General features: G+C 44.6%; 2 long non-coding RNA genes across 3 annotated transcripts; one reads left to right on the top strand and one right to left on the bottom strand.

The window, feature by feature from the left end:
• The first annotated feature begins 249 nt into the window (after positions 1–249).
• On the top strand, positions 250–13,809 carry LOC132385890 (uncharacterized). The gene is made up of 5 exons (XR_009509331.1): positions 250–329; positions 2,796–2,965; positions 4,315–4,656; positions 9,016–10,944; positions 13,673–13,809. It is a non-coding gene; the product is annotated as an uncharacterized LOC132385890 (long non-coding RNA).
• On the bottom strand, positions 10,952–25,089 carry LOC132385889 (uncharacterized). Of its 2 annotated transcripts, XR_009509330.1 has the most exons (4): positions 24,885–25,066; positions 23,189–23,455; positions 13,736–15,636; positions 10,952–12,328 (listed from the first exon to the last, which is right to left on the bottom strand). It is a non-coding gene; the product is annotated as an uncharacterized LOC132385889 (long non-coding RNA). The 2 variants fall into 2 exon arrangements; XR_009509329.1 differs by lacking the exon at positions 10,952–12,328 and having other exon boundaries at positions 13,649–15,636; positions 24,885–25,089.
• Positions 25,090–25,355: the final 266 nt, after the last annotated feature.

Raw genomic sequence — 25,355 nt, 5'->3', positions numbered from 1 at the left:
GCTATTTTTTGTTCAGCTTTGCTCCCTCTCCAGCATCATTTTACAGTTGTCTGGTATCCACTTTACCTCTCTTGTACGTTTTGTGAGGAATATCTGAAAAAAGGGATTTCTGGTTTCCTCTTTCATGTTACTGCCTAGATTACCCTGATATTATATCATCGTCTCTGTTCTCACTGCTCTGTTTTCTTTGCATTCCGCATTGAGATGGGGGAGAGCGTCATGACGCGGCAGGGCCAGAACCAGAGGCGTGGAATGACCTGGGATTCAGGAGGTTGAAGTACGAGGGCAGACTGAAAATGTCAGGGTGTGGGGGCTGGAGGACAGGACAGGTAAGTTCAGATCACAGCACTGCGGGGTTTACTTGTCTCTGCGCTGGTCTGCAATAAACGGGCTCCTGAATCGGCTACAGTGATGCCTGGTTCGGTGGCTTTTAACTCACTATCGAGAACTTCAGTTCAATATGTTATGTGCTGACTTTTGTTGTCTACAAGATCTGTTTCTTTTTTCTGCACATCGGGTGTTTGACGGTCTTCTTTCTTTAATAAGTTCTATGTGATTTCTTTGTTTTGTGGCTGCCTGTATGGAGACGAGTCTCAAGGTTGTATGCAGTATATATACATTGATAATAAGTGTACTTTGAACTTCTGAACGTCGATACTGTCGAGTTATAAAAGCTTTCCATTCCTCGAGCTTTCTACAAATAGTTGCTATATTCTATGCCCCTTCTTTTGTTTTGCCTCATCCTCCCTTTAAAATACTTCTTCTTCGGGACATAGCTACCCTGCGCCTTCTGAATATCTTACAGAAGGCGTAGCATTGACGCAGAGGTACAGCGGTACCTAAAGGTGTCGAGACAGGTAAATAGAATGAAGACATCCAGTGGGATACCTGTCGATATCTGGAAAGTACTGAACAGAACTCTTGGAAGGACTTACTGAAACATTAATTGTTTGAAAAGCTTGAAAAGTGTATACTTCTGGTATCACACTACCGAAGATGTTTAATTGCTCTGGAGATTCATCAGAATGTATGGGATGGGCTGAGGTACAAGGAGAGACCGCATTGGTGGGAACAATGTTCTCCTGGAGCATCCAACGTTGAGAGGTGATCTTAAAGAAGACAAGGATCATGAGGTGCATCGATAATATAAATGGAGACCGCCTTTTCAAGCACCAGGGGACGGTTGTAAAACTCAAGGGGATAGATTTTACGTAAGAGAAGAAAGACTAAAAGGGGACATTTTATCCACAGACAATGATGGGGATGTGGAAGGAGCGACTATAGAAAGTGGTATGGTTCAGTGCAGCTAGAGGGTTTAAAGGATATCTTTACAGGCTAATGGATAGTACCTGATCACAGGGTTATGGGCTAAACGCAGGCAAATGGCGTGAACTCAAGTGGGCATGGACCATCTGGAAGGAACCACACTTGCTGTTCATTGGTATTCTGTGATTCCAGACAGAGGCCTGAATAACAAGGAGAGTTTTAAGAAGAAGAGTGTGAGGTTTAGAGGGGATCTGAGGAATAATTGCCTCAGAAGGTTACCATCAGGAACATAATGACGGAGGACATGTTGCAGGCAGGTATTTAAAGACCATCTCTTTGAGCATTTGAATCACCAAGGCAGAGAAGGCAATAGACCAAACGCTGAATTGGAGAAGGCAAATAACTGGGATATAATGATGAGCTGAAATCCCTGTTTCATTACTTATACGCCGGTTTCTTAGCTGTTACACAGGCCTTTTGATCATAGTTAAAGACTGTGAAGTTTTATGAGCTTTTTTTTTTATTTAGACGCCTTGTGCAGGTGCCGGTGGGCAAGTTATACACGGGTTTCTGAGATAGAGATTGGGATCCCACAAGACAGTATTTATTATTTCTTATTATAATTAATACTATTTTCTCTAAGATAGGTACAGGGGTGGGGAAATCACTACTTAGATGATGGAGTTTTAAGGATTGGAGTTAGAAATGTCAATTTAACTGTATATAGGATGCCATTAGCAATTAATTAGTTGGCTAATCGATGGACAAGCTCTCAGTGGCAAAAAAATAAAGTCGAGTGATTTATAAACAGGATTAATAGAAGACGTGTCAGTGGTGAGAAGTGGCAGGTGGATGCACAATGAGCTGACATGGAAGCACCGTATCATAAACTAATTGATAAATATGAAAGAGCAATAAATATTCTCGGTGTCTCTGTGGATATTCTTCGGGAGCGACATGAAAATCTCTGCTGACCATTTACATCTGTTTCATTATATCATGTCTTGATTCTGTGGCTCATGGATCAGCTTCATCTCCAACTTTCAAATGTTTGGCTGTGATACAAGCACAGGCTTTAAGATTCTGTTGTGGTGCAGTAAGGCCGTCTCCTGTTTCCGGTTTACTGATTGATTTTGCGGAGATTGACTTTAATGTTAATGTACTGGATTAATTTGAAGGAGCAAAGAAATGATCATCCTGTTAGAGGTGTGTCGGAGGGCTGTTGGGAACATCACAAGAAGAGTGTTATAGTTTTGGGTGCTTGGGTTCTTCTTACACTGGGAATGTGGGTTCGTTGAATTATGCAATATGTTCCACTGTGGCATTCCCGGTAACCCCAACTTGTTTTTTTTAATGCCTTTATTGATTTTGGGGCACACGATTTAATAAAGTCTCAGGATTTTGTTATGCCTGAGAATCTGTTAGTTCATTGGTATATTAAGGAAATTTATTGTGATATGTTAACCATTTTACAGAAGGATCAAAATATAATTTAACTGGACTGTTGGTGTGGCTGTTTTTGTGCCCAGATTACAGGTAACGATAAAGAAACAAGATTGACCGATTTCTGGAGAACAACATTCTCGATGTCCGCAGGGAACAGGGAGAACCCAGAGGGTTCGATGGCGTGGTCCAGTGTCTCCTCCGTCAACCAGGGATCCACAAAGCACAAAACGTTACTTTATTTTGTTTCCCGCAGGTGAGAGATTCTGGCTATCAGTTCACACAGCTTGTTGTCCAGGGACTGTGTTCTAATCACGCTGGGAATATGGATTTGTTGGATTATGCAATGTGTCCCACTGTCGCGTTCTTGGTAACCCCACATACTTTTTCTCAAGCTTTTAGTTTATTTTAGGATACACAACTTAATGAGGGCTCAGGATAAGGTTCTGCTTGACAATCTTAGTTCGTCAGTATATTGTGGAAAATTATTATCATATGTTAAACATTGCTGCAGAAGAATCAAAAGATAACTTAACCGGGATGATGGTGTGGCCGTTTTTTGTTCATGAATTACAAGTAACGATAAAGAAACAATTTACCAACCATTTATCAGTATACATAGTAGAATTTGTTTCCATCATTTTAGGCTTTTGTTCATGTAAAGTTGCCATTTGTTCAGATGCCTGTTCGGTTTTGATGAGTCTTAAAACAGGTAGTTCTTGCAGTAGGACAGATTTACTGTTGAAATCTACTCAAACATTATTTCATACGCAGAGTATTGGTTTATATTTCCACTTCTTATGGGTCCCTGCACACTGCGGATCAGTAACAAAAGCTGTTAAAATTCCAAATAGCACATCAGAAATTGAGGGGTTGTTGGATTAATAATTAAATCAAGATTGGTGGGATAAAGGGCATCAATGGAGACACCTTTACAGAATACATACTTGTTTATGGAAGTTTGTGGATGACACAAGAAGGTAAGGAATTACATTGACACGCCTTAGAATTTGACACACTATGCTTAATTACTGTATGCCTTTGTTCGTGTTGGGAAGCATCATTCTGGGTATGTAGATTTCATTTTAAAAATGTCAATAATTTTAATTTAACTCACTCTATCGTGTTTTGTTACGTACAATCTATAGGACTTTTCGGGGGGTAACTTAGGTTTCATTTGAAAAAGGAAGCAGTGAGGGTTTTCTGTCCCAATTCTCTACACCACACTCCAGTCCAGTTCGTGTCCGGAATGCAGCTTTAAATTGGAGTGTCCGCCGTTGTTTATACAAACCCCGCACTCGTTCTCCACGTCAGCCAATTATTCAAAGAGAAGGCGGAGACTGGTGATTGACAATGGATTAGCCAACCAGCATCCGGCTAGACCGTCGTCATCAAAGTGGTCCTGACGAAGGGTCTCGCACTGAAATGTTGCTTCCCGACTTGCTGAGTTCCTCCATCTTGTTTGTACGTGTCGACTTGATCTCTGCCACATTTTGGGAACGTCGGGCTGCGCGTTCGGTGGGCGGGAACGGGAATTGATGAGCATATTTGCAGGCCAATGGTCGAGCGGTATTCACGAGTAATTCTGTGACTGCCATTTGACAGATCCAATGAGGTACCGAGTTTCCAGGCTGGTGCTCTGCCGCGTCCCACACACACACACTCGTATCCTCCCGCAACTGCCGGTCGGTGGGACAATCCGCCCGGGAATAAACATAGAAACCTCCGGCACAAAACAGGAGGTTGCTGTGCCGAACATGTCCTCACCTTGGAAACACCTGGGAGATGAGGCGGTGAATGTGAGGAGCTGGAGCCTGGAGCGGAGACACTGTGGCCGCCTCTGCCGTGTGCTCAGGACGCGGCTTTATTAATGAACTGAAGCCCCGAGGTGACCGGATATTTCACCGGCTCATCACCTGATAACGTCTGACCGGCGCAATGCCCACGGTGAGAGATTGTGATTACATTAATGAGTTAATATTTAGACCATATGTGGTCTGTCCCAACAAAGGTGTCTGATCAATTGAATATGCTGCCACTATAAATCTGCTTTGAGACTCGTCACAGCTCCAAATTAACAGACTCTCCCACATGCACATTAGATGCACCCAGAGCATTCATTTCAACCGGTTCTCAAAATATCTGCCTCCAACTTAAAAAAAATGGCAAGAACAGAGGTCGAAGTTAAGGTTGCATTTATTATTAAACAATATGCCAATGAAACAACCTCGAGATTCAAAACACATCAAAATCCAACGGGATTCCCATATCTGCAAATCTGTCTGCACTGCCACATCTGTGCACTTCCGCAAACCCCAACTCAGGGTCCCCCCCCCAATCAGTGTGCATCGACAAATCCATGCTGATCCCAAACCTGCCGGCACCCCGAAATCCACGCACATACACATATCTGTGCGCACCCGAAAATCGCTGACTTCCCACATGCACATTAGATGATCATAGAGCAAGAATGATTTCAAACACTTCTCAAAACAGCTGCCTCCACCTCAAACCTAATGGCAAGAACAAAGTTGAAATTTCAAAGTGCATTTGTTCTTGAAGTTTCTATAAATGATAAGGCCTTAAGATTCATTACACCCCTAAATCGAAGGATTCCCCAAATCCGTGTGCAACCCCAAATCCGCTGAGACTCCCAAATCTGTGCACAGCCCTAAATACTCCCAAATCCCCGTACACCCTCAAATGCCCAGAGCAGTGTGCACCCCCGAATTCACCGACACTCCAAAATCCATATTCACCAACATGCCCTGAAACCTTCGTACATTTGCAAATCAACGTGCAGACCCATGTCCATGTGAACCCCCAAACCCGCTGACATCCCCACAAGCACACCAGATTATCCCAGAGCAAGAATCATTTCAAACAGTTCACAAAATAGCTGCCTCCATCTTAAAACGTTGAAAATGCATACTGCATTCATTTTTAAAGTATTTCTGTATGTCTGAATCTCTGTGTGTTCATATGTGTCCGTGTATGTGCCTGTCCGTCTCTTTGTGCGTCTGTGTGTGTTTGTGTCAGAGACCAGTTCGCAGACGGCGCTCGTCTTTGTCGTGACGGCGTAGCTACTGAGAACACACGGCTATCCCGTCTACTCCTCATTCCCTCCCCCCCCCCCCCCGCCTATTTTGTAGCACATAAAAAGGGAACAAACTGGCCACTCCCGGAAACCACACCCCTTCGCCTTCTGAGAGAACATTGCTGCTTTCCAAACAATGAAGAATTACACAACATCTATAATTCACTGTGTAAGTCAACCATCATCACAGTGCGGGGTGGGGGATGTGGGGACGGGGGGGGGGGGGGGGTGGTGAGGAAACAGGCGACAGAAAAGGGGGAAGATTACGGAGGAATATGTGGAGGAAAGAGTGGGGCAGTGTGGATGAGAATGGATGAAGAGAGGGGGACAGGGAGAAAGAGATTGAGGCTATATATATTTAGTCTCTCCCTCTCTCCTCCACACTCCCCTCCCCCGCCTCTTCTGTAGCACACAAAAAGGGAACAAACTGGCCTCTCCCGGAAACCACAGCCCTTCGTCTTCTGAGAGAACATTGCTGCTTTCCGAACAACGAAGAATTACACAACATCTATAATTCACTGTGCGAGTCAACCGTCATCACAGTGCGGGTTGGGGGATGTGCGGATGGGTGTGTGGCGGGGAAACGGGTAACAGAAAAGGGGGAAGATTACGGAGGAATGTGTGGAGGAAACAGTGGGGCAGTGTGGCTGAGAATGGATGAAGAGAGGAGGACAGGGAGAAAGAGATTGAGGCTATATATATTTAGTCTCTCTCTCTCTCTCCTCCACTCTCCCCTCCCCCGCCTCTTCTGTAGCACACAAAAAGGGAACAAACTGGCCTCTCCCGGAAACCACACCCCTTCGTCTTCTGAGAGAACATTGCTGCTTTCCGAACAACGAAGAATTACACAACATCTATAATTCACTGTGTAAGTCAACCGTCATCACAGTGCAGGGTGGGGGATATGGGGACGGGGACGGGGGTGGGGTGGTGAGGATACAGGCGACAGAAAAGGGGGAAGATTACGGAGGAATATGTGGAGGAAAGAGTGGGGCAGTGTGGATGAGAATGGATGAAGAGAGGGGGACAGGGAGAAAGAGATTGAGGCTATATATATTTAGTCTCTCCCTCTCTCCTCCACACTCCCCTCCCCCGCCTCTTCTGTAGCACACAAAAAGGGAACAAACTGGCCTCTCCCGGAAACCACAGCCCTTCGTCTTCTGAGAGAACATTGCTGCTTTCCGAACAACGAAGAATTACACAACATCTATAATTCACTGTGCGAGTCAACCGTCATCACAGTGCGGGTTGGGGGATGTGCGGATGGGTGTGTGGCGGGGAAACGGGTAACAGAAAAGGGGGAAGATTACGGAGGAATGTGTGGAGGAAACAGTGGGGCAGTGTGGCTGAGAATGGATGAAGAGAGGAGGACAGGGAGAAAGAGATTGAGGCTATATATATTTAGTCTCTCTCTCTCTCTCCTCCACTCTCCCCTCCCCCGCCTCTTCTGTAGCACACAAAAAGGGAACAAACTGGCCTCTCCCGGAAACCACACCCCTTCGTCTTCTGAGAGAACATTGCTGCTTTCCGAACAACGAAGAATTACACAACATCTATAATTCACTGTGTAAGTCAACCGTCATCACAGTGCAGGGTGGGGGATATGGGGACGGGGACGGGGGTGGGGTGGTGAGGATACAGGCGACAGAAAAGGGGGAAGATTACGGAGGAATGTGTGGAGGAAACAGTGGGGCAGTGTGGCTGAGAATGGATGAAGAGAGGAGGACAGGGAGAAAGAGATTGAGGCTATATATATTTAGTCTCTCTCTCTCTCTCTCTCTCTCTCTCTCTCTCTCTCTCTCTCTCTCTCTCCTCCACACTCCCCTCCCCCGCCTCTTCTGTAGCACACAAAAAGGGAACAAACTGGCCTCCCCCGGAAACCACACCCCTTCGTCTTCTGAGAAAACATTGTCACTGTCCAAACAACGAAGAATTGCACAACATCAGACAATTCACTGTGCGAGTCAATCGCCATCACAGTGCGGGGTGGGGGACGTGGGGACGGGTGGGTGCTCGGGAAAACGAGCTGCAGTAAAGGAGGAATTGGGGTGAGGGTGAGAGGTAGGGGAAGCGCTCGGTAGAAAGGGTGAAAGAGATTATAAGGGGAGAAGAAGGGGAGTGAGTGACTGAGTGGGTAGGGTAAGGAGGAATGTGCTGAGAACAAGGGTGTGTCAGTGGGGAAGGGAACAGATGAAGAGAGGAGAGAGAGAGTGTGTGTGGAAGAGAGGGAAATAGGTGAGGTGGGAGGAGGAAGAGAGAATGAGGGAGTGGGAGACAAGAGATGGAGAGAAAGAGACAGTGAGGAAATGGGGAAGCAGAGGTGGCAAAAGTGGGAAGGGGTGAAAATGGGGGTAGGAAAGTGGGGAGAGTTTGAGCCAAAGAGGAGGAAAAAGATATTTTACAACTTTACAATCCCTGGCTCTGATTGCCACACTTTGACCATGGATGTCCAGTATCAATTTACTTCTGTCCCCAGCAGGAAATCCTGAAAGCACATCGTTTGCTTCCCGACAACAGCCCCCACCAATTCCCCTTCATCGACACTTTAAATGGAGTCAGAGAGCACTTTTACAAACAAACAAACACTTTTTCCCACTTAGTCCGTACCGAATTATTATTTTGCCGAGTCCCATAACCGCAGCTGGACCATCGCACTCAATACCCCTGATCCAAACTTTTCTACAATGAAATCCATAACTTCTACTGGCAGCTGTTCCTCATCCTCACCACCCTCTGAGTTAAGGAGATCCCACTCAGGTTCCTCTTAAATATTTCACCTTTCACCCTTAAACTGCAACTTCCAGTTCCCATCTCACCCAACCTCAGAGGAAAAATCCTGCCTCCATTTACCCTGTGAACAACACTCATAACGTTATATAAATCTGCAAAATCCCCCTTCATTTTCCAAAACTAAAGGCAATAAAGTCCTTACCTTTTACTAAAGCTCAAGTCCTCAAGTCCCAGCAAACGTATTGTAAATTTCTCTGCACTCTTTGTATTTTGTTGATAATTTTCCTTCAGGCCGGTAACAAAAACTACACACAATACTCCAGATTAGGCCTGACCAACGTCTTATACAACTTCAACATAACATCTCATCTCCTGTAGTCAGTACTTTGATTTATGAAGTCCAATGTGCCAAAAGCTCTCATTTCGACTCTATCTACCTGTGACGCCACTTCCAAGTCATTATGTATCTGTGTTCCCAGATCCCTCTCTTCTACCGACTCCTCAGGACCCGACTGCTCACCGTGTCTTCATGCACCCGAAATCAATGCACACCGCAAATCCAGTCCTTTGAATATGAAACAATGTTTGATGAGTTTCCAGCAGTAAATCTGACCTACTGCGAGAATGACCTGTTTTAAGACTCTTGAAAACCGAAAGGGAATCTGAACAAATTACAACTTTGCATGGAAAAAATTCCTCACCCACTGTAAGCACAAATTGATGACAAGCGATTCTGTTGTAAATCCTGATAAATAGCTTGTAGATCGTTTCTTTATCGTTACCAATAATTCACGCATAAGACAGCAACATCAACAATCCCAGTGAAATTATATTTTGATCCTCTGGAAAATGGTTAAACTTTGGCAATAATTTCCTTAATGTACACTGAACCAACAAATTCTCAGACTTCATTAAATCGTGTATTCTATAATCAAATAAAGGCATTGACAGAAACAAGGTGGGGTTACCAAGAACACGACAGTGGGATGTTTTGCATAACCCAACAAGCACATATTTCAAGCATGGTAAGAACCCAGGCAACGAAAACTAAAAACAAACTAACCTGTCAAGCCAAACGACAAAATAATCCTGCACAGGAATAAAAATTAAAATGTGCATGTTTCCTGAACAGATATAATCGGAAGAATCTGACAAATCAGAAATAAACTGCTTAAAGTGTTGACCATGTAAAATTAGGCTTCTTGCATTTCACTTCAATATTTCAATCCCATTACATATCTTCACAAGTAGACTGGGATGCAGAAACCCCCACAAATCAGAGCATCATTTACAGCTTCCCACAAAGCACCAGTTACACCAAGATACCTTTCTGCAGCTTTCACAACAATTTTAATTTCCTCAGTAGGGTGAGATGCCTTAGCAGTACAATTCACCACATTAGTCATAAACATCACAAACTTCATTTTATCAAGCAGTGAGGTGTCTTTCATGAGAGAATTGTGATGACGACATATATCCACTGACGTCACAGTCTGTTCTCTGAGTGGGATCACTTTATCCAGTTTACCTGCTCTGCTTGCTGTACTTGTCCTTGAACAGGCCCTTCTGCTCACTGTGTTGTTCTGAACCAATTGACCTGGTCACTTAATGCCTTACTAAACCAATCCATTCTGCCTAAACAAGGAACACATCCCTCCATTCTCCTCACATTCACGTGGTATCTAATAGCCTCTTTCACATCTGTCTCCACCACCCCTGACATTCACTCCAGACACCCACCACGTTGGGAATGAAAAATGAAACTTGAAACACAAATCTCCTTCAAACATCCTGAGTCAGGTTTTTAAAATCATTGTCTTTTCTAATTGTGTTCTTTTTTTCAACAGCAGCTATGCAGAGAAAAGATACAAAATGCACTAAATCACAAAATACTTCAATAGTGCAAAAAGGTCCAATGAGGATGTGTTCCCCCTTTCTCCTGAAGTGCATGCCCTCTGGCATTGGACATTTCCTCCTTAGAGAAAAAATCCCGGCTCTCCACTGTCTGTGTCTCTCACATTCCTGTAAACGTCTGTCAGATCTCCCTCAGCCTCTGCCACTCCGGAGAAAATTCCCCGAGATTGTCCGGTGTCTCTTTATTCAGGCAGCATCCTGTTAAGCCTCTTCCACTCACCATCCAAAACCTCCGCATTATTCCTCTCTTCGAATGCAATTCTCCAGATGGAATTAAACTAGAGATTTATACAACTGCAACATAACTGCCTGACAATGGAACCACTATCTGGGAGTTATGAACTCGGATTCCAAGATCCCCCAGTAGATCAACACAGTCCAATCTCATTGAAACCTACCGAATGTTGAAAGGACTGGGTAAGGTGGATGTGGAGAATGTATTTCCTGTGGTGGGGCACAGCCACAAAGTTGAGGAGCCACCTTTTCAAACAGAGGTAAGCAGCTTATTTTTTTTATTAGCCAAGGTGTATTGGATCTGTGGAATTCTCTGCCACAGACTGCGGCGGAGGCCGAGTGTGTGGGTATATTCAAGGCGGAAGTTGATCGTTTCCTGATCGGTCAGGGCATCAAAGGATACGGCGGGAGGTCAGATATCTGGAATTGAGTGCGATCTGGGATCAGCCATGATGGAAAGGTGGCTGACTCAATGGGCTGAATGGCCTAATTCTGTTCCTATGCCTTATGGACTTATGAACAGAAGCCCCCTCAATCATGATGAATCTCCTCTGCACTCTTCCAGCACAAAACATCCTTTGTGCAGAATGCTAAGCGGAACTGAATGTAACTTTTCAAGTACGTTGTCAAGCCAGGCAGCATCTGTTGAGGGGAATAGAGTCGATGGCTGGGACAGAACCGATCCCTTACGGCACTAACACAGGCCATTCGGCCCAACCTTTCCATGCTGTCCTCATGTCCATTTAAACTAATCCCTCTGCCTGTCTTTGACACAGAACACAGAAATCTACAGCACATTACAGGCTCTTCAGCCCACAATGTTGTAACCTACTCTAGAGACTGCCTCGGATTTCCTGATCGTATAACCCTCTATGTTTCTAAGCTCCATGAACCTATGTAAGAGTCTCTGGGAAAATGCCTCTGGTTATCCACATGGTCAAAGCCTCTCATCATCTTATACACCTAAATCAGGTCACCTCTCATCCTCCGTCACTACAAGAAGGAAAGGCCAAGTTCACTCAATCTATTCTCATAAGGCTGCTCTCCAATCCAAGAGCAACATCCTTGTAAATCTACTCTACACTCTCTATAGTATCCACATCCTTCCTGTAGTGAGGCCACCAGAACTGAACACAGGACTCCCAAGTGGGGTCCAACTAAGCCCACAGCCCTGCCGTGTTGGGGTACAATTACTTATGCACAGGTTAGGAGAAATATCGCTTCAACATCACCTCACAGCTCTTGAACTCAATCCCACGGTTGATGAAGGCCATCACACCAGACGCCTTCCTAACAACACTGCCAACCTCCACAGCAGCTTTGAGTGTCGTATGGATACGGACCCCAAGATCTCTCTGACCCTCCACACTGCCAAGAGTCTTATCATTAATATTATATTCTGTGTTCGAATTTGACCTGCAGAAATGAACTTCTTCAGCTGTGTTGAACTCCATCTGCCACTTCCCAGTTCTGCATCCGAAGCGAGGAAATAGATTGCTGAGCCTCTGGCTAGGATCATTATGTCCTCAGTGTCCACGAGAATGGTACCGGAGGGAGGCAAATGTTGTCCCCTTGTACAAAAAGGGTATTAGGGATAGTCCGGATAATTATAGACCATTGAGCCTTACATCTGTGGTGGGAAAGCTGTTGGAAAAGATTCACAAAGATAGGATCTATTGGCATTTAAAGAATCATGGTCTGATCAGTGACAGTCAGCATGGCTTTCTGAAGGGCAGATTGTGTCTAACAAGCCTGATAGAGTTCTTTTAGGAGGTGACCTGGCATATAGATGAGGGTCGTGCAGTGGATATAATCTATATGGATTTTAGTAATGCATTTGATAAGGTTCCACACGGCAGGCTTATACAGAAGTCAGAAGGCATGGGATCCAGGGATGTTTGACCAGGTGCATTCAGAATTGGCTTGCCTGCAGAAAGCAGAGAGTTGTGCTGGACGGTGTACATTCGGATTGTGACTAGTGGTGTCCCACCAGGATCAATTCTGGGATCCCTATTTTTCGTGATTTTTATTAACGACCTGGATGTGGGGGTAGAAGGATGGGTTGGCAAGTTTGCAGAAGACACAAAGTTTGGTGGTGTTGTGGACAGTGCTAAGGAATGTCAAAGGTTGCAGAGAGACATTGATGGAATGCAGGAGAGGGCTGAGAAGTGGCAGATAGAGTTCAACCTGGAGAAGTGTGAGGTGGTACACTTTGGAAGGACAAATTTCAAGGCAGAGTACAAAGTAAATGGTAGGATACTTTGAAGTGTGGAGGAGCAGAGGGATCTGGGGCTACATGTCCACAGATCCCTGAAAGATGCCTCACAGGTAGACAGAGTAGTTAAGAAAGCTTATGGGGTGTTAGCTTTCCTAAGTCGAGGGATAGAGTTTAAGAATCGTGATGTAATGATGCAGCTCTATAAAACTTTGGTTAGGCCATACTCGGAGTACTCTGTCCAGTTCTGGTCACCTCACTATAAGAAGGATGTGGAAGCATTGGAAAGGGTACAGAGGAGATTTACCAGAATTCTGTCTGGTTTTGACAGTATGCATTATGATCAGATATGAAGGGAGCTCGGGCTTTACTCTCGGGAAAGAAGGAGGATGAGAGGACACATGATAGAGGTATACAAGATATTAAGGGGAATAGATAGAGGGGACATCCAGCCCTCTTCCCCAGGGCACCACTGCTCAATACAAGAGGACATGGCTTTAAGGTAAGGGGAGGGGTTCGAGGGGGATATTAGAGGAAGATTTTATACTCAGAGAGTGGTTGGTGCGTGGAATGAACTGCCCGAGTCAGTGGTGGAGGCAGATACACGAGTGAAGTTTAAGAGTCTACTAGACAGGTATATGGAGGAATTTAAGCTTAGGGAGGCAGAGTTTAAGGCCTCATTGTGGGCCGAAGGGCATGTACTGTGCTGTATTGTTCTATGTTCTATCTATTTCTCGCTGGAATCTCTCTTGTCATTTAATTTTTTATTGAAGGCACGACAAAGTACAGAAAACGTAATGCATTACATTTTCCTCCATTTTGCTTTGATACCTTACCCCGAAACAACACCACAACGTCATCAGTGGGGCCTTCTGGGAGTTGCAGTCAATGTCCTCGCTCGCTCCCTGTCAAAGCATGTTTCGTCAGCCACCACAGACGGCACCGAAACAGACCCACCGAGGCGCGAAGGAGAATCACACCCGTCCTTGTGGGCGCCGAGGCCGGCGACACCGACAGAAGCGACTCGCTGATCTCCGCCATGGCGATGGAGTGGAAGAGGATGGGCTGAGCATGGGCCGATTTCCTCCAGCCTATCGTAGCTCAGACCTAACACTGACGCCTGCTGTAATTGGCTGCAGTGCCTGTCGCTCAAATGGGAACTCAGAGGGTGATTAGTTTATGTGAATGTCAGTCAGCCTTCCTGTCTTTATGAGTTTGGATTTGGATTTATAAAGGGACAGGAAACAAATTGGGAGAAATGTGAGTTTTTATCTGATGGTGCATCAGTCTCCGAGTTACATTATTAACAATAAAAGGGCAAAGGCCGTGGTGAGGAAGGAGGTGATTTACTGGAGGTTATATGGAGATAATATTGGAAGGGATATTAAACTTGGAGATGTTTGGGATATGATTTTGAAAATGGAGGGGGGATTTGTGGGGATCATAATGTTCCAGTTTTCAGTAAAAACTTTAATAAATTATGGGATTGACTTTAAATTAATTCACAGTTTGAGCTGGAAAAGGCATGTATTAATTGTGTTAAACCTAAGGAAATGGCATAGAAGGTAGCGAAGGTGAGTGGGATGTTGGATTATTGGGATGCTCTTAAAATCCAACAAAAGGCAACGAAAAAAGCCATAAGAATGGTCAAGACGAAATATGAGGGCAAACTGGCCAATAATATAAATCAGGATACTAAAAGTTTAGAAGAGCCTCTGTGACCTCTTGTTTAAATCCATTCACTCACCCCTTCCCATCTTAATCCACCCCTTTACCGCACTCGTTTCTGCTGTCTCTCTCCCCTATTCATCTTTGTTCTTCAGAGAAGATGTCGATCTGAAACGTTGATTGTCCATCTCTCTCCACACATGCTACCTGACCCGCTCGGTTCCTACAGCATTTTGTGTCTGTTTGATCGGTAAATCTCTGCTCTCCGTCCAGCGGAAAGATATTGGAGAGATATTAGTTGCCCACACGCTTCCCTGGGAAAGGTTGCCTGTCGGCAACCTGACTGCGCCGAAGGCCCTCGGGCTTTCCACTGGTCCTGGGGACGCTTTGCCCGAGTGTTCCCCCAATCTCTGGGGCAGTGCTGCCTGAGTCTCCCCACAATGCCTGGGGACTCTCTGATTCTCTGCTTCCCCTCCCAGTCTCTGTCACCCTGGATGTGGAAACGGCGAATCCATGGATCGAGGTGTCTGAGGATCGGAAAAGTGTGAGATGTACCCGGACCCGGAGAGATCTCCCTGACACCAGGAAGAGATTCACAAATTGGGCTTGTATGCTGAGATCGGAGGGATTCACATAGGGGAGACATTACTGGGAGGTGGAGGTGACGGGGAATCGGGGCTGGGGTCTGGGAGTCGCCGCAGAGTCTGTGGAGAGGAAGAGACGGGTCAGTCTGAGTCCGGACACCGGATTCTGGGTCATCGGGCGGTATTATGATGTGTTACATCGGGATTGTGACGTGTTCGGTCGCCCCTCCCCCGAGTCCCGTCTCGCTGCCGGTCCCATCCCCGGGAGGGTGGGGGTTTATCTCAGTTACGAGTCCGGGACAGTTTCATTTTACAACGCGGAGACCAAGTCCCATCTCCACACCTTCACTGGGAATAAATTCACGGGGAAACTTTATCCTTACTTTGCGACTGGGGATGGAAACCAGTGGCTGAGGATCTGCTCCGGTTCCGCTCCGGGTCTGTAAATGGGTTGGGTCCTGGGACTGGCGTCAGGAGTAAGATCACTGTAAATGTAAATATGCAGAGAGTGAAATAATCATGAGATGAGAATTATCGATCCATTAATTTTAACTCGTTCACCGCATCCAACAACAGAATAGAATCGGGTCCTGAGCTCTCCCGGGTGCTACAGTCCACACGAACTGAAACAGGTTAAATGGGACAAGTGGGGGTGGTGCTGACTGGAAAAGACAGTGAAGATTGTTCATTAAGTTCATCTGCCATTTCTTTGTCCCCCATTACTACTTCACCAGCATCATTTTCCAGTGGTCCAGTATCAACTCTCATCTCCCTTTCACTCTTCATGTAAATGAAAACTAAACTTTTAGTATCCTGATTTATATTATTGGCCGGTTTGCCCTCATATTTTGTCTTGACCATTCTTATGGCTTTTTTCATTGCCTTTTGTTGGATTTTAAGAGCATCCCAATAACCCAACATCCCACTCACCTTTGCTACCTTATATGCCATTTCCTTAGGCTTAACACAGTCGTTAACTTCACTTGTCAGCGACGGATTCCTATCCCCGCCATTGGAGAACTTCTTCGGTGGGACATGTCTCTCCTGCTGTTCCCACATCCGTCAGCCAACTCTGTTAAGTCGTCATCCCCAGAGTAACGTCCCAATACAATTGGGACGATTCCAGTATTATATTCCTCTGCATGTTCAATACTGTGAATTAATTTAACGTCAGTCCTATAACTTAATAAAGTTTTTATCTGAAAACTATCAACCCCTCAAAGATTGTACTGAAGACTGCATTTGATTTTTTTCACCCATATCTGCTTCACACTGAAATAGTATGTGTTTAAAAGTTTCATAATGACAAAATGTACACAACAGTCATATGAAGCAAGGTTAGCAGAGCTGGGACCTTTTTCTTTGGAGCGTAGAAGAATGAGAGGGGACTTGATAGAGGTCTAGAAGATTATGAGAGGCATAGATAGGGTGGATAGTCAGTACCTGTTCCCCAGGGCACCAATAACAAACACCAGAGGACATAGGTACAAAATTAAGGGATGGAAGTTTAGGGGAGACATTAGGGGTAAGTTTTATTTTACACAGAGGGTTGTGAGTGCCTAGAATGACTTGCCAGGGTTGGTGGTGGAGGCTAAAACATTAGGGGTATTTAAGAACCTCTTGGAGAGGCACATGGCTGAAAGAAAATTAGAGGGTTATGGGGTAGTGTGGGTTTAGTACTTTTTTAAAGGATTATATGGGTCGGCACAACATGAAGGGCTGAAGGGCCTGTTCTGCGCTGTAGTGTTCTATGGTTCTATGGTCCTGTGACACAGAATGAAGTTTTCTAATTAAATACAAGGCATAATTAAGCACAGTGTTGGCAATTCTAAGTCGTGTCAATATCATTCCTTCCCTTCCCGTTTTAAGCCCTTCTTCCATAAACTCAACTTATTTATGTATTCTGTAAAGGCATCAGTCCTTATGGCAATTTTCCTTCAGATCTTGCCATAAGTCCTGAATTCTTAACCCTACCATCCCCTTAGCTTCTGATTTGCGAAGTGGAATGTCTATATCCACAGTTGAACTTCTAACAGGTTTTGTTGCTAAACAGTCAACTCCATCATTTCCCTCAACAGTGCGATGTGCAGGGCCCATAAGGTGCAGACATATGAACCGAACTTTGTATATGAAATAATGCTTGATGAGTTTCCAACAGTCAATCTGACCTACTACTAGAATGTCCTGTTTTAAGGCTCATCAAAACCGAAAGAGAATCTGAACAAATTACAAGTTTGCAAGGACCAATTTCCTCCACACACTGTAACCCTAAAATCAAAGCAAAGAATTCTGCTTCATATACCCACAAATGGCTGGTAAGTGATTTCTTTATCATTGCCTGCAACTCAGGCACACACAAAAAATGAGAACAGACACACTAACATTCCCAGTTAAATTACGTTTTAACCCATCTGTAAAAATGCTGACCGTATGATAATAACTTTCATTAATATACTCGTGAACCAACAGACTCTCAGGCAGAACGGAATCCAATTGTGTAACCTAAAGTTTACTACAGTCATTGGAAAAAACAACAAAGTGGGGTTACTGAGAAAGCTACAGTGGGACATATTGTATCATCCAATACACTCATATTCCCAGCGTGATAAGAACCCAGCCACCCAGAACTAAAAGCATTCTTCTTGTGATGTTCCCCACCACCCTTTAGCACAGGATGTTCAATCCAATTTGTTTACGTCAACTTCCACCTCTGTCCCTGGAAGGGCAATTGTCCCATTTCAACCAGTAAAGCCGAAACAGGGGACGACCTGACTTAACTACAACACAATCTTAAAGCACAAAATGTATCACACCCAAACATCATAAAGTTGAAGAGGAAGGTGATCTATAAACCACAAACATAATCAAGAACAGATCCAATTAAACAAACGAGATTGATCATCAAATATTTTCATGTCACACCCAAGAATACTCACAGGGATAACGAAGAGTATTTAATGTTTCTTTACATTTATCAATTATTTTCTGATCCGGTGCTTCAATGTCAGCTTATTATCTGTCCACATGCCTGGAAATCTCACCATTGACACCTTTTAAGGAGTTTGACCATATCATTTCCAATCAAGTGCAGGTCCATTAATCCTGTTTGTAAAGCACATAACTTGTGTTTTTGCTACTGAAAGCTTAAATCCCATCTAGTCGCCGACTGTTCGACCTTACTAATTGCTAAAGCATCCTATATACAGTAAAAGTGAAATTTCTACCTCTAATCCATAAACCTCCATCATCTGCACATAGAGATTTACACAATGAAAAACCTGTCTCAGAGAAAAATATTATTAATTATAATATTGTTATGATCCCAGCCCCCTCATTTGTGAGAATCGCAAGAGCACCCTTTGAGGAGGGGGGGGGTCAGTAGACCCAGGAAGTGAGAGAGAGAGGAACGTGAAAAATTGCACGTCCCACCAGGGATACAGAATAAGATGCCAGCAACTATTGTCTCATGGAGACCACGTGAAAAGCCCTTGGGCAAGGTGGGCTGGTTGAGAGAGAGATTGCATCATCTCAACCTGATTGACACCTGCGACCCCGTGAGGAAGTATAAAGGAGAGTCTCAGGGGGACAGCCCCTTAGACGCACCCAGAAGACACGAGAGAGCGATCCCGCAGTAGCGGGATGCCATTCTGAAGGAAGCCACGTGCGTTAGATTCCGGGATTGGAATTTGTGGCTGGAATCACAGGAAACCGCTTTTAACTAACATCGGGGAGAGGGAACCAACGCTTCCCCGATTTCACCGAAGATTCATCAAGATTCGGCAAGTTCTTTCTCTTCTCCCCCACCCAATCTCTCTCTCTCGGTCGCCCCACGCAAAACCCAGCGATTTTCAAAGGGCTGCGGCCTGCAGACTTTCAGACTGACTTTTATATTTCCAACGGACAATCTATTAACCCCTAGACACCAGCAGAGCTCACTTCTTAATGATGATGATTACTATACCCGCGCTTTAGATTGAATGTTGACAATGTGCACTATCTAAATGTATGTATTAACCCTACTTTTGTGTCCCTTTACGAGTAAAACGTTTGAAAATAGTGACATCAGACTTCAACGGACCTCTCTATCTTTGCTGGTAAGTTCTCCAGTTACGGGATTCATAACAATATAAAATAATAAATACTGCCTGTGGGATCCCAGTCTCTATCTCATAACAACCTGAATATAACTTTCCCACCCATACCTGACACAAAACGTTCAATTAAAACAACTCAAAGTTAGATAATAGCCCCTCCATCCCCATTTCCACAATTTCATAAAAATTCTTTCCTTACAGAAATACCATCTGCCTTTTGAATAGTAAAAATACTGCTGTTACAACATCTATATTTAACTGGCTTTACTAATACCATCTTCCAAATATAAACATGAATTCAATGTCATACTTGCCCATCCAGACCTTTACAAGACGTACAAATAGAAACAATCAGAAAAAATTGTACAATAGCCCTCTCATTTGCATTTCCAAAAATTAATCAAAAGTCCATCCTTCAATAAATATCATTTGCCTTTTCAATATCAAAAATATTGCTATTACAACATCTTTATTTAACTGTACTTTCCTATTATGATCTTCCAAACCCAAACTGATTCCAATGTTATTTAAGGCAGAGATTGCTAGTTATCTGAGTAGCCAGGGTATCAACGGTTATGGTGAGAAGGTGGGGGAGTGGGACTAAATGGGAGAATGGATCAGCTCATGATAAAATGGCAGAGCAGACTCGATGGGCTGAATGACTGACTTCTGCTCCTTTTTCTTACGGTCTTATTCTACCGTTCCAAATTCCCCATTGATAAAACAAGAAGTTACCTCTTCTATCGAAAATATAATTCAAACATTCGATTACCATACATTCTACAAGTTTACATTAATGAGACTTTAATGATATTGGCCTACAAGGAGGATCAGACGGGGAGATCCAGGTTTTAGAATGGGAACTACTACAACCATTTTCCATGAGAAAAGTGGATGGCCAAACCTCCAAATACGATTCAGAAAGCTAATATTTTTCAAAAGAAAATTACACACATACCTGTTGAATCAAGATTTTCGACAAGTTCATGATGCATTTTATTCCCATTCACAACACTATACACTGCCCCTTTCCTTATAAAACTGACAACACCACCCCTCTACCAACTGACCTGTCAAGCCAAATAACAATATAATCCTGCACAGGAATAAAACTTAAAATGTGCAGGTTTCCTGAACAGATATAACATCGGAAGAATCTGACCAATCAGAAATAAACTGCTGAAAGTGTTGGCCATGTAAAATCAGGCTTCTTGCATTTCACTTCAATATTTCAATCCCATTACATATCTTCACAAGTAGACTGGGATGCAGAAACCCCCACAAATCAGAGCATCATTTACAGCTTACCACAAAACACCAGTTACACCAAGATACCTTTCTGCAGCTTTCACAATAATTTCAATTTCCTCAGTAGGATGAGATGCCTGATCAGTACAATTCACCACATTGGTTATAAACTTCACAAACTTCATTTTATCCAGCAGTGAAGTATCTTTGGTGAGAGAACTGTGATGCCGGCATATATCCACTGACGTCACAGTCTGTTCTCTGAGTGGGATCACTTTATCCAGTTTACCTGCTCTGCTTGCTGTACTTGTCCTTGAACAGGCCCTTCTGCTCACTGTGTTGTTCTGAACCAATTGAACTGGTCACTTCATGCCTTACTAAACCAATCCCTTCTGCCTACACAAGGAACACATCCCTCCAATCGCCTCACATCCAGGTGGTATCTAATAGCCTCTTTCGCCTCCACCACCACCCGATATTCACTCCAGACACCCACCACTCTGGGAATGAAAAACAAAACTTGAACCGCAAATCTTCTTTAAACATTCTGAGTCAAGTTTTTAACATCATTGTCTTTTCTAATTGTTTTTTTTTCCAACAGCAGCTATGCAGAGAAAAGACAAAATTACACTAAATCGCAAAATACTTCAATAGTGCAAAAAGGTCCAATGAGTATGTGTTCCCCCTTTCTCCTGAAGTGCATGCCCACTGGCCTTTGACATTTCCTCCTTAGAGAAAAAATCCCGGCTGTCCACTCTGTCTGTGTCTCTCACATTCCTGTAAACGTCTGTCAGACCTCCCTCAGCCTCTGCCACTCCGGAGAAAATTCCCCGAGATTGTCCGGTGTCTCTTTATTCAGGCAGCATCCTGTTAAGCCTCTTCCACTCACCATCCAAAACCTCCGCATTATTCCTGTCTTCAAATGCAATTATCCAGATGTGGATAAACTAGAGATTTATACAACTGCAACATAACTGCCTGACAATGGAACCACTATCTGGGAGTTATGATCTCGGATTCCAAGATCCCCCTGCAGATCAACACAGTCCAATCTCGCCCCATGAATATAACAGCAACGAGATAATGCTGAGGCTTTATAAGACTCTAGTCAGGCCACACTTGGAGTATTGTCAACAGTGTTGGGCCCCACATCTCAGACAGAATGTGTTGTCATTGGAGAGAGTCCAGAGGAGGTTCAGAAGGATTATTTCGGGAATGAAGGGGTTAAAATATGAGGAGCACTTGGCAGCTTTGACCCTGTGCTCACTGGAACTCAGAAAAATGCGGGGGCATCTCATTGAAACCTACCGAATGTTGAAAGGACTGGATAAGGTGGATGTGGAGAAGGTATTTCCTGTGATGGGGCACAGCCACAAAGTTGAGGGGCCACTTTTTCAAACAGAGGTAAGCAGCTTATTTTTTTAATTAGCCAAGAGTATTGGATCTGTGGAATGCTCTGCCACAGACTGCGGTGGAGGACGAGTGTGTGGGTATATTCAAGGTGGAAGTTGATCGTTTCCTGATCAGTCAGGGAATCAAAGGATATGGCGGGAGGTCAGATATCTGGAATTGAGTGCGATCTGGGATCAGCCATGATGGAAAGGTGGCTGACTCAATGGGCTGAATGGCCTAACTCTGTTCCTGTGCCTTATGGACTTATGAACAGAAGCCCCCTCAATCATGTTGAATCTCCTCTGCACTCTTCCAGCACAAAACATCCTTTGTACGGAATGCTAAGCGGAACTGAATGCAACTTTTCAAGAACGTTATCATGTCAGGCAGCATCTGTTGAGGGGATTAGAGTCGATGGTTGGGACAGAACCCGTCACTTACGGCACTAACACAGGCCTTTCGGCCCAACCTTTTCATGCTGTCCTCCTGTCCATTTAAACTAATCCCTCTGCCTGTCTTTGACACAGAACACAGAAATCTACAGCACATTACAGGCTCTTCAGCCTACAATGTTGTACCGACCATGTAACCTACTCTAGAGACTGCCTAGGATTTCCCGATCATATAGCCCTCTGTGTTTCTAACCTCCATGACGCTATCTAAGAGTCTATTAAAATATCCTGTTGTATCCACCTCCACCATCGCTGCCGGCAGTGCATTCCACGCACCCAGCACTCTGTGTGTAAGAAACTTACCCCTGACATTCCCTCAGTACCGACTTCTAAGCAGCTAAAACTACGTCCCCACGTGTTAGGCACTTCAAGCCTTGGAAAATGCCTCTGGCTATCCACATGGTCAAAGCCTCTCACCATCTTATACACCTCTATCAGGTCACCTCTCATCCTCCGTCGCTCCAAGAAGGAAAGGCCAAGTTCACTCAATCTATTCTCATAAGGCGTGCTCTCCAATCCAAGAGCAACATCCTTGTAAATCTACTCCACACTCTCTATAGTATCCACATCCTTCCTTTAGTGAGGCCACCAGAACTGAACACAGGACTCCCAAGTGGGGTCCAACTAAGCCCACAGCCCTGCCGTGTTGGGGTACAATTACTGAAGTACAGGTTAGGAGAAATATAGCTTCAACATCACCTCACAGCTCTTGAACTCAATCCCACGGTTGATGAAGCCCATCACACCAGACCCCTTCCTAACAACACTGCCAACCTCCACAGCAGCTTTGAGTGTCGTATGGACATGGACCCCAAGATCTCTCTGACCGTCCACACTGCCAAGAGCCTTACCATTAATATTATATTCTTTGTTCAAATTTGACCTGCAGAAATGAACCTCTTCATCTGTGTTGAACTCCATCTGCGCTTCCCAGTTCTGCATCTGAGGCAAGAAAATAGATTGCTGAGCCTCTGGCGAAGATCATTATGTCCTCATTGTCCACGGGAATTGTACCGGAGTATTGGAGGGAGGCGAATGTTGTCCCCTTGTTCAAAAAGGGTAGTAGGGATAGTCCCGATAATTATAGACCATTGAGCCTTACATCTGTGGTGGGAAAGCTGTTGGAAAAGATTCAGAAAGATAGGATAGGATTTATTGGCATTTAAAGAATCATGGTCTGATCAGTGACAGTCAGCATGGCTTTCTGAAGGGCAGATCGTGTCTAAAAAGCCTGATGGAGTTCTTTTAAGAGGTGACCAGGCATATAGATGAGGGTAGTGCAGTGGATGTGATCTACATGGATTTTAGTAATGCATTTGATTAAGTTACACACGGTAGGCTTATTCATAAAGTCAGAAGGCATGGGAACCAGTGATGTTTGACCAGGTGGATTCAGAATTGGCTTGCCTGCAGAAAGCAGAGAGTTCTGGTGGAGGGAGTACATTTGGATTGGAGGGTTGTGACTAGTGGTATCCCACAAGGGTCAGTTCTGGGACCCCTACTTTTTGTGATTTTTATTAACGACCTGGATGTGGGGGTAGAAGAATGGATTGGCAAGTTTGCAGAAGACACAAAGATTGGTGGTGTTGTGGATAATGAAGAGGATTGTCAAAGATTGCAGAGAGACATTGATAGGATGCAGGAGTGGGCTGAGAATTGGCAGATGGAGTTCAACCCAGAGAAGTGTGAGGTGGTACACTTTGGAAGGACAAACTCCAAGGCAGAGTACAAAGTAAATGGCAGGATACTTCGCAGTGCAGCGGAGCAGAGGGATCTGGGGCTACATGTACACAGATCCCTGAAAGTTGCCTCACAGGCAGACAAAGTAGTTACGAAAGCTTATGCGGTGTTAGCTTTCATAACTCGAGGGATAGAGTTTAAGAGTTGCGATGTAATGATGCAACTCTATAAAACTCTGGTTGGGCCACAGGGAGTACTCTGTCCAGTTCTGGTCATCTCACTATAAGAAGGATGTGGAAGCACTGGAAAGGGTACAGAGGAGACTTACCAGAATGCTGCTTGGTTTAGAGAGTATGGATTATGATCAGAGATTAAGGGAGCTAGGGCTTTACTCTCTGGAGAGAAGGAGGATGAGAGGACAAATGACAGAGGTATAGTTGATACGAAGGGGAATAGATAGAGTGGACAGCCAGCGCCACTTCCCCAGGGCACCACTGCTCAATACAAGAGGACATGGCTTTAAGGTAAGGGGAGGGAAGTTCAAGGGGGATATTAGAGGAAGATTTTATACTCAGAGAGTGGTTGGTGCGTGGAATGCACTGCTCGAGTCAGTGGTGGAGGCAGATACACGAGTGAAGTTTAAGAGTCTACTAGACAGGTATATGGAGGAATTTAAGTTTAGGGAGGCAGGGTTTGAGGGTCGGCACAACATTGTGGGCCGAAGGGCCTGTACTGTGCTGTATTGTTCTGTGTTCTCTCTATTTCTCGCTGGAATCTCTCTTTTAGTTTAATTGTTTATTGAAGGCACGACACAGTACAGAAAACGTAATGCATTACATTTTCCTCCATTTTGCTTTGATACCTTACCCCGAAACAACACCACAACGTCATCAGTGGGGCCTTCTGGGAGTTGTAGTCATTGATCCTCGCTCGCTCCCTGTCAAAGCATGATTCGTCAGCCACCACAGTCGTCACCGAAACAGACCCACCGAGGCGCGAAGGGGAATCACACCCGTCCTTGTGGGCGCCGAGGCCGGCGACACCGACAGAAGCGACTCGCTGATCTCCGCCATGGCGACGGAGCGGAAGAGGAGGGGCTGGTCATGTGGCGATTTCCTCCAGCCTATCGTAGCTCAGACGTAACACTGACCCCTGCTGTCATTGGCTGTAGTGCCTGTCGCTCAAATGGGATCTCAGAGAGTGAGTAGTCTATGTGAACGTCAGTCAGCCTTCCTGTCTTTCTGAGTTTGGATTTGGATTTATAACGGGACAGGAAGTAAACTGGGGGAAATGTGAGTTTTTATCTGATGGTGCATCAGTCTCCGAGTTACATTATTA

This window comes from Hypanus sabinus (genome assembly GCF_030144855.1).
Source record: "Hypanus sabinus isolate sHypSab1 chromosome X2 unlocalized genomic scaffold, sHypSab1.hap1 SUPER_X2_unloc_4, whole genome shotgun sequence".
Lineage (NCBI taxonomy): Eukaryota > Metazoa > Chordata > Chondrichthyes > Myliobatiformes > Dasyatidae > Hypanus > Hypanus sabinus.
The sequence above is the reverse complement of the archived record's forward strand: the minus strand, read 5'-3'. Positions and strand labels throughout refer to the sequence as shown.